Below are 10522 nucleotides of genomic sequence, written 5' to 3'. Positions count from 1 at the left end.
TCTCTTCAATAAATGGTGCTGGGAAAACTGGACAGCTACATGCAAAAGAATGAAACTTGACCACTCTCTCACACCATACACAATGATAAACTGAAAATGGATGAAAGACCTCAATGTGAAACAGGAATCCATCAAAATCCTAGAGGAGAACATAGGCAGCAACCTCTACAACATCGGCCACAGTAAACTTTTTCATGACACATCTCCAAAGGCAAGAGAAACAAAAGATGAAATGAACTTGTGGGCCTTCATCAAGAGAAAAAGCTTCTGCACAGCCAAGGAAACAGTCAAAAAAAATTAAGAGGCAGCCCACGGAATGGGAGAAGATTTTTGCAAATTACACTGCAGATAAAAGACTGGTATCCAAGATCTACAAAGAAATTCTCAAACTGAATACACGAGAAACAAATAAAGAAATCATAAAATGGGCAGAAGATATGAACAGACACTTTTCCAATGTTGACATACAAATGGCCAACAACACATGAAAAAATGTCCAAAATCATTAGCCATCAGGGAAATTCAAATCAAAACAACACTGAGATACCACCTTACGCCAGTTAGAATGACAAAAATTGACAAGGCAAGAAACATAATTGCTGGAGAGAATGTGGAGAAAGGGGATCCCTCCTACACTGTTGGTGGGAATGCAGGTTGGTGCAGCCACTCTGGAAAACAGTGTGGAGGTCCCTTAAAAAGTTAAAAATTGAGCTACCCTATGACCCAGCCATTGCACTACTGGGTATTTACCCCAAAGATACAGACGTAGTGAGAGAAGGGCCATATGCACCCCAACGTTCATAGCAGCATTATCCACAATAGCTAAAACGTGGAAGGAACCGAGATGCCCTTCAACAGATGACTGGATTAAGAAGTTGTGGTCCATATATACAATGGAATATTACTCAGCTATCAGAAAGAACGAGTTCTCAACATTTGCTACAACATGGACGGCACTGGAGGAGATAATGCTAAGTGAAATAAGTCAAGCAGAGAAAGACAACTATCATATGATTTCTCTCATCTATGGAACATAAGAACTAGATAGATCTGTAGGGAACGAAAGAGATAAAGAAAGTGGGGGTAATCAGAGGGGGGAATGAAGCATGAGAGACTATGGCCTCTGAGAAACAAACTCAGGTCTTCAGAGGGGAGGGGCGTGTTGGAATGGGATAGACTGGTGATGGGTAGTAAGGAGGGCACTTATTGCATGGTGCACTTGGTGTTATATGCAACTAATGAATCATCGAACTTTACATCAGAAACCAGGGATGTACTGTATAGTGACTAACATAATATAATAAAAAATATTTAAAAAATCATATCTCTCAATAATCACTCTCAATGTGAATGGCCGAATGCTCCCATAAATGCCACAGGGATGCAGATTGGATAGAAAGACATGACCCATCCATTTTCTGTCTACAAGAGACTCATCTTGAACCTAAAGATACAAACAGACTGAAAGTGAAGGGATGGAAAACCATTTTTCATGCCAATGGTTCTCAAAAGAAAGCTGGGGTAGCAATTCTCATATCAGACAGATGAGATTTTAAACTAAAGCCTGTAGTTAAAGATACAGAAGGACACTATATTATTCTTAAAGGATGTATCCAATAAGTGGATATGACAATTATAAATATCTATGTCCCCAACAGGGTAGCAACTAGATACACAACACAACTCTTAACCAGAATAAAGAGACATAAAGATAAAAATATGTTAATAGTAGGGAAGCTCAACACTCCACACTCAGCAATAGACAGATCACCTGAGCAGAAAATCAACAAAGAAACAAGAGCTTTGAATAACATTTAGGCCACATGGACCTCATAGATATATATACAACACTACACTCCAGAACAACAGAATACTCATTCTCTTCGAATGCACATGGAAGTTCTCCAGAATACACCGTATTCTGGGTCACAAAACAGGTCTCAACTGATACCAAAAGACTGACATTATTCCCTGCATATTATCAGTCCACAATGCTTTGAAATTGTAACTCAATCACAAGGAAAAATTTGGAAGAAACTCAAACACTTGGAAACTAAGAACAATCTTGTTCATGAATAATTGGGTAAACCAGGAAATTACAAATCAATTTAAACAATTTATGGAGACCAAAGAGAATGAAAACACACCAGTCCAAAACCTATGGGACACTGCAAAGGCAGTCCTAAGGGGAAAATACATAGCCATCCAAGCCTCATTCAAAAGAATAGAAAAATCTAAAATGCTGTTTTTATATTCTTACCTCAAGAAGCTGGAGCTATAACAGAGGAACAGGCCTAACCCATGCACAAGAAAACAGTTGATGAAAATTAGAACAGAGATCAATGAATTAGAAACCAGGAGCACAGTAGAGAAGATCATAGAACTAGAAGCTTGTTCTTTGAAAGAATAAATAAGATCGACAAGCCACTGGCCAGACTTATTCAAAAGAATAAAGAAAGGACCCAAATCAATAAAATTATGAATGAAAGGGGAGAGATCACAACCAACACCAATGAAATAGGAAGGAACATTACAAGCTTTTATCCACAGCTTTATGCCAATAAATAAAACAAGCTGGAAGAAATGGATGCCTTCCTGGAAACCTATAACTACCAAGACTGAAACAGGAAGAAATTGATTATTTAAACATACCAAATAATTATGAAAAAATTGAAGCAGTAATCAAACCCCTGAAAAACAAGAGTCCAGGGCCTGATGAATTCACCAGGGAATTCTACCAAACATTCAAAAAGGTATACTACCTATTCTCCTGAAGCTGTTTCAAAAAATAGAAACAGAAGGAAAACTAACAAAATCATTTATGAGGCCAGTATTACCTTGATCCCCAAACCAGGCAAAGACCCCATCAAAAGGGAGAATTACAGACCGATATCCATGACGAATATAGATGCCAAAATTCTCAACAAGATCCTAGCTTATAGGATCCAATAGTACATTAAAAGGATTATCCATCATGACCAAGTGGGATTCATCCCTGGGATGCAATGGTGTATCAACATTCACACGTCGATCAGTGTGATAGATCATATCAATATAAAAGTGTCAAGAACTATATGAGCTTCTCAATTGATGCAGAAAAAGCATTTGACAAAACACTTCATTCTTTCTTGATTAAAACACTTAGGAGTGTAGAGATAGAGGGTACATTCCTCAATTTCATAGAAACCATCTATTAAAAGCCTATAGCAAATATAATTCTCAATGGGGAAAAGCTGGAAGACTTTCCCTTAAGATCAGGAACACGACAAGGATGACCACTCTCACCATTATTATTCAACATAGTACTAGAAGTCCGTGTAACAGCAATCAGACAACAACAAGGGATAAAAGTTATCCAAATTGGCAAAGAAAAGTCAAACTGTCTCTCTTCACAGATGACATGACAGTCTATATGGAAAACCCAAAAGACTCCACCCCCAAATAGTAGAAGTTATAGAGCACTCCAATACTGTGGCAGGATACAAAATCAATGCTTAGAAATCAGTTGCATTTCTATACACGAACAATGAGACTGAAGAAAGAGTAATTAGGGAATCCATTCCATTTACAATAGCACCAAAAATCAAACGTTATCTCTGAATTAACTTAACCAGAGATGTAAAGTATCTATATTCTAGAAACTACAAATCACTCTAGAAAGACTTTGAAGAATACACAAAAAGATGGAAAAATATTCCATGCTCATGGATCGGAAGAATTAATTTAGTTAAAATATCTATCTTACCCAGAGCAATCTACACTTTCAATGCCATCCTGATCAAAATACCAATCACATTTTTCAAAGAACTGGAACAAAGAGCCCTTAAATTTGTGTGGAACCAGAAAGGCCCCAAATTGCCAAGGAATTGTTGAAAAGGAAAAACAAAGCTGGAGGCATCACATTGCCAGATTCTGAGCTGTACTACAAAGGTGTGATCACAAAGACAGCATGGTACTGGCACAAAACCAGACAAATAGACCAATGGAACAGAATAGAGAACCCAGAAATGGGCCCTCGGGTCTTTGGGCAACTAATCTTTGACAAAGCAAGAAAAAAACATCCACTGGATAAAAGACAGTCTCTTCAATAAATGGTGCTGGGAAAATGGGACAGCTAAATGCAAAAGAATGAAACCTGACCACTCTCTCACACCATACACAAAGATAAACTCCAAATGGATGAAAGACCTCGATATAAAACAGGAATCCATCAAAATCCTAGAGAAGAACATAGGCAGCAACCTCCTTGACATTGGCCACAGCAACTTTTTTGTTGACACATCTCCAAAGGGAAGAGAAACAAAAGAAAAAAATGAACTTGTGGGACTTCATCAAGATAAAAAGTGTCTGTACAGCCAAGGAAACTGTCAAGAAAACTAAGAGGCAGCACTCGGAATGGGAGAAGATATTTTGCTAACGACACTACAGATAAAAGATTAGTATCCAACATACACAAAGAAATTCTCAAACTCAATAAATGTGTAACATATAATCAAATCAAAAATGGGCAGACAATATGAAGAGACACTTTTCCAATGAAGATATACGAATGGCTAACAGACTCATGAAAAAATGTTTGAAATTATTAGCCATCAGGGAAATTCAAATCAAAACCACATTGAGATACCACCTTAAGTCCGTTAGAATGGCAAAAATGGACAAGGCAGGAAACAACAAATGTTGCAGAGGATGTGGAGAAAGGGATCCCTCTTACACTGTTGGTGGGAATGCAAGTTGGTACAGCCACTTTAGAAAACAGTGTGGATGTCCCTTAAAAAGTTGAAAATTGAGCTACCCTATGATCCAGCAATTGCACTACTGGGTATTTACCCCATAGATACAGACATAGTGAAGAGAAGGGCCATTGCACCCCAATGTTCATAGCAGCATTGTCCACAATAGCTAAATTGTGGATGAAGCAGAGATGCCCTTCAACAGATGACTGGATAAAGAAGATGTGGTCCATATATACAATGGGATATTACTCAGCTGTCAAAAAGAACGATTTCTCAACATTTGATGCAACATTCATGGGACTGGAGGAGATAATGCTAAGTGAAATAAGTCAAGCAGAGAAAGACAATTATCATATGGTTTCACTCATTTATGTAACATCAACAAGTAGGAAGATCGGTAGGAGAAGAAAGGGAAGAAGGGGGGGGGTCAACAGAAGAAGGAATGAACCATGAGAGACTATGGACTCTGGGAAACAAACTGAGGGCTTCAGAGGGGAGAGGGGTGGGTTATTGGGATAGGTTGGTGATGGGTATTAAGGAGGGCCTGTATTGCATGTTGCACTGGGTGTTATACGCAAGTTATGAATCATGGAATTTTACATCAAAAACTAGAGAGATATTGTATGGTTACTAACATAATCTAGTAAAAATTATTATATAAAAATAAATAAATAAAATAAACAAGTAAAACAAAAAAAAGAAAGAAAGAAAGTTGAAATAAGCAACAAATATGGAAACTTATGGAGAAAATTTCAGGTTAAATGATTTCAATAAGAACTGTAATACAAAATGAATATTCAAATCTTCCATAATATTTTTTTCCTTTTTCTTCTCTAAATTGTTATTTAAATTCCAGTCAGTTTACATAAAGTGTAATTTTTTTTTTCAGGAGTAGAATTTAGTGATTCCTCTCTTACATACAACATTCATTGCTCATCACATGTGCTGTCCTCAGTACCCACCTATCTTTCAACCCACAGCCCTGCCCACCTCCCCTCCAGTAACCCTCAATTTGTTCTCTACAGTTATGAGCCTGTTTTCTGTTGCTTCTCTTTTTTTGTCTTTTTCCTCTGTGTTCAACTGTTTTGCTTGTGAAATTCCACATATGAGTAAAACCATATAGCATTTGTCTTTCTTTGACTGGCTTATTTCACTTAGCATAATACTCTCTAGCTTCATACACCTCATCGCAAATGGCAAGATTTTATTATTTTTTATGGCTGAGTAATATTCCACTGCATGTATACCACTTCTGTATCTAATCATCAGTACTTGGACAATTGGGTTCTTCTTGAAATTTGGCTGTTGTTGATAATGCTGCTATAAACATCCAGGTGCATGTATTCCTTTGAATCATTTTTGGCATTCCTTTGATATATACTTATTAGTGTAATTGCTAGATCATAGCATGGTTCTACAGTCACCTTTTAAGGAAATTCCATACTGTTTCCCAGAATGGTTGTACCTTTTTGCATTCCTACCAACAATGTAAGAGGGTCCGCCTTTCTCTGCATCCTCACCAACACCTGTGGTTTATTGTGTTGTTGATCAGGGAAAAAGATTTATACAACAGCCATGTTTTTGGTTTTGAAGGAGAAAACAAAACAAAACAAAACACTTTATTGATATTATAAAAAACAAAAAGAAACTGCTAGAAACAGAATAAAAGGGAAATCTACACATAGGTCAGGGCAATAGCAAGGAGTAAATGAGAATGAGATAAAGTTACATCAGATCAGGTACTTACAACATCCAACCTCAGTATCTGGGGAAGCCCCGTTGATACAGCCTGGCTAGATTCCCGATTGAGAGGCCTGGTGAACCATCCCCACTTACAGGACAAATAACAGGGTTTGAAGTTAAACATTTGTTCACCTATATGCAGTTTGGAGTGAGCAGCATTTCTGTGATATCATGTTTTTATATTGTCAGGGAGCCTAGCTACGTGTGTCTGCCTCCCCTCCTGGATTTCATTCTGGGGGGCAGCCCAGCCTGGAGCAGGATGGATGTGAATTAAATTTATAGCTCTTGGTGTCCAGAAAAAAAAAAAAAAAAGGCCCGTTCTGACCTGGAGGCCAGATACCAATTTCAAATAATCAGGCTCCCAAGGTCATTCTTGCAGCACAAGTGTCAGGAACTACATTCATTACCTTACCTGTGTACATGCCGGTCCTTGTAGTTTGTTATGCAAGACACATTAGAGACATCCACCTATATAAAACATTTGTCAATTTCAGCCATTCTGACAGGTGAGACGATATCTCATTATAATTTTGATTTGTAATTCCCTGATGGTAGGCATGTCTTCATGTGACTGTTGGCCATCTGTATGTCTTTGGAAAAATGTCTATTCATACCTTCTCCCATTTTTTAACTGGGTTATTTGGTTTTTGGATGTTTTGTTCTATAAGTTCTTTGTATATTTTGGATATTTACCCATTACCAGATATTCAGTTTGCAAATATCATCTCCCATTCCATAGTTTGCCCTTTGGTTTTGTTGATTGTTTCCTTTGCTAAACAGAGGTTTTTATTTTGATGAAGTCCCAATAGTTTATTTTTGCTTTTGTCTCCCTTGACACTGAGGCATATCTAGTAAGAAGTTGTTACAGCAAGTGTTGAAGAGGGTACTGCCTACGTTCTCCTCTAGAATTTTGTTTCCTGTCTCACATTTATGTCTTTCATCCATTTTGAATTTATTTTTTGTGTGTGGTGTAAAAATCGGTCCATTTTCATTTTTTATATATTGCTGTCCATTTTTCCCAACACCAGTTGTTGAAACAATCGTCTTTTTCCATTAGATATTCTTTCATTGACAAAGATTTATTGGCCATATAGTTATGGGTTCATTTCTGCGTTTTCTATTGTGTTCCATTGATATATGTGTCTATTTTCTGCAAATAGTTGAAGTTTGACTTATTCCTTGCCAATTTGGGTGGCTTTTTCTTGTCTGATTACTGAAGTTAGGACTTCCAGTACTCTGTTAAATAACAATAGTGAGAATGGACATCCCTGCCATGTTCCTGACCACAGAAGAAATGCTCTCAGTGTTTGCCCATTGAGGATATTAGCTGTGGGTTTTTCACATATGGCCTTTATTATGTTGAAGCATGTTCCCTTTATCCCTACTTTGTGGAGGGGTTGTATCATGAATGGGTGTTGTACTTTGTCAAATGCTTTTTCTGCATCTGTTGAGAGGATCATATAGTTCTTTTTTTTTTTAATTTAAATTCAATTATTCAACACATGTAGTTCTTATCCTTTCTTTTACTAATCTGGTTTATCACAGTTGATTTTTGAATATGGAACCACAGAAATTCCTTGCAGTCCAGGAATAAATCCCACTTGATCATGGTGAATAATTATTTTAATGTACTGTTGGATTCAATTTGTAAGCAATTTTGTTGAGAATTTTTGCATCCATATTAATCAGGGATTAATAGTTCTCTTTTTGGTGGCATCTATCTGAATTGGCATGAGGGTAATCCTGGCAACAGAGAATGAATGAAAGTTTTCTGTCCTTCTCTATTTTTTGGAATATTTTGAGAATAGGTTTGAACTCTTCTTTAAATGTTTGGAAGAATTACCCTGTGAAGCCATCTGTCCCTGGACTTTTGTTTCTTGGGTGATTTTTGATCACTGATTGAACTTCTTTTCTGCTTATCAGTCTGATCAAGATTTCTATTTCTTTCTGTTTCTGTTTTGGTAAATCATATGTTTCTAGGAATTAATCCACTTCTTCCAGACTGTCCAATTTGTTGGCATATAGTTTTTCATAATATTACCTTAAAATTTCTTCTATTTCTGTGGTATTATTATATCTTCTCTCTTATTTGCTATTTTATTTATCCAGGTCATTTCTCTTTTATTTTTGATATATATGACTAGGGGTTTATCAGTTTCATTATTTTTTCAAAAAAACATATCCTAGTTCTATTGATCTGTTCTATTATATTTTTTAATTTCTATATAATTTATTTTGCTCTGCAATTTATTATTTCTCTTCTTCTGCTTCCTTTAGGCTTCATTTGTTGTTCTTCTAACTCCTTTAGGTGTAAGGTTAGGTTGGTTATTTGAGGTTTTTCTTGTTTCTTGAGGTTTGCCTGTATTGCTATACACTTCCCTCTTAGGACTGCTTTTGCTGCATCCCAAACATTTTGGGCCATCTTGTTTCCATTTTCATTTGTTTCCATGTATTTTTTTTAATTTCTTTTTTGATAAGATAGTTGACCCATTCATTCTTTAGTAGCATGTTCTATACCTTCCATGTATTTGTGATTGACTTCAAGTTTCATAGCATTTTAGTCAGGAAATATGCATGCTATGATCCCAATGTTTTGTACTTGTTGTGGCCTGATTGTGACCTCATCTGTGATCTATTCTGGAGAATGTTCCATGTGCACAAAAAGAAGGTGTATTCTGCTTTTTAAAAAAAGTTGTCTCCTCCTGGAAGTGTTCTGAATATATCTATTAAGTTCATCTGGTCCACCATGTCATTCAAAATCATTGTTTCCTTGTTGATTTTCTGCTTAGATAATCTGTCCATTGATGTAAGCTGGATATTAAAGTCCCCTACTATTATTGTACTATTATTAATAAGTTCCTTTATGTTTGTTATTAATTGTTTTATAATTTTGGGTACTCCCATGTTAGGGGCATAAATATTTACAATTGTTAGATACTCTTGGTGGATTATCCCCTTTATTATGATATAATGCCTTTCTCTTGCTTTGATCTTTGATTTAAAATCTAGTTTGTCTGATATAAAGATTGCTACTTGTCTTCTTTTGACTTCCATTTGCATGATAAATGCTTCTCCATCCCCTCTCTTTAAATCTGCAGTTGTCTTTAGATCGAAAATTAGTCTGTTATAGGTAGCATATAGATGGGGTTTTTTTCTTATTGATTCTGAAACCCTATGATTTTTGATTGGAACATTTAGTCCATTTACATTTAAGTAATTATTGATAGATATGTATTTAGTGACATTTTATTATTTGCTTTGTCATTGTTTCTGGAGTTTTTCTTTTTTCCTTTCTAGTCTTTGTCACTTTTGGTCATTCTTTCTAACTCAAAGGGACCCCTTTAATATTCCTTTCAGGTCTGGGTTAGTTATCATGAACTCCTTTAATTTTTGTTTCTCTGGGAAACTCTTTATCTCTCCTTCTATTCTGAATGATAACCTTGCTGGATAGAATATTCTTGGCTGCAGATTTTTCCATTCAGCTCATTGAATATATCATGCCACTCTACGGGCTTTCCAAGTTTCTGCGGAGAGATCTGCAGCTAGCCTTATGGATTTTCCCTTTTCAGTTATGGACTTCTTTTGTGTTGCTGCTTTTTGGATTTTTTTTTTCTTTATACACATATTTTGCAAGTTTAAGTACATTGTGTCTCTGTGTTGGCCTGCTTTTTTTTTTTTTTTTCTTAAACGGGAGCTCTCTGCTACTCCTGGATTCAAATGCCTCTTTCATTCCCCAGATTATGGAATTTTCAGCTTTTATTTCCTCAAATGAACCTTCTGTCCTTTTTGCTCTCTCTTCTTCTGGAATTTATATGATACAAATATTATTATGTTTGATGGAGTCATTGAGTTCCTAAGTCTATTCTTGTGATCCATAGTTCTTTTTTACCCTCTTTTGTTCAGCCTCATTATTTTTCATTACTTTGTGTTCTATATCATTTATTCATTCATCTGATTCTTCTAACCTTCTGGTCATTACATCCAATCTGTTTAGTACGTCAGTTGCTTTTTAATTTCTAATTGATTTCCTTTTATAAATTTTA

This window comes from Ursus maritimus, unplaced genomic scaffold (genome assembly GCF_017311325.1).
Source record: "Ursus maritimus isolate PB19 unplaced genomic scaffold, ASM1731132v1 scaffold_5, whole genome shotgun sequence".
NCBI lineage: Eukaryota > Metazoa > Chordata > Mammalia > Carnivora > Ursidae > Ursus > Ursus maritimus.
This window is presented reverse-complemented; position numbering follows the sequence as displayed.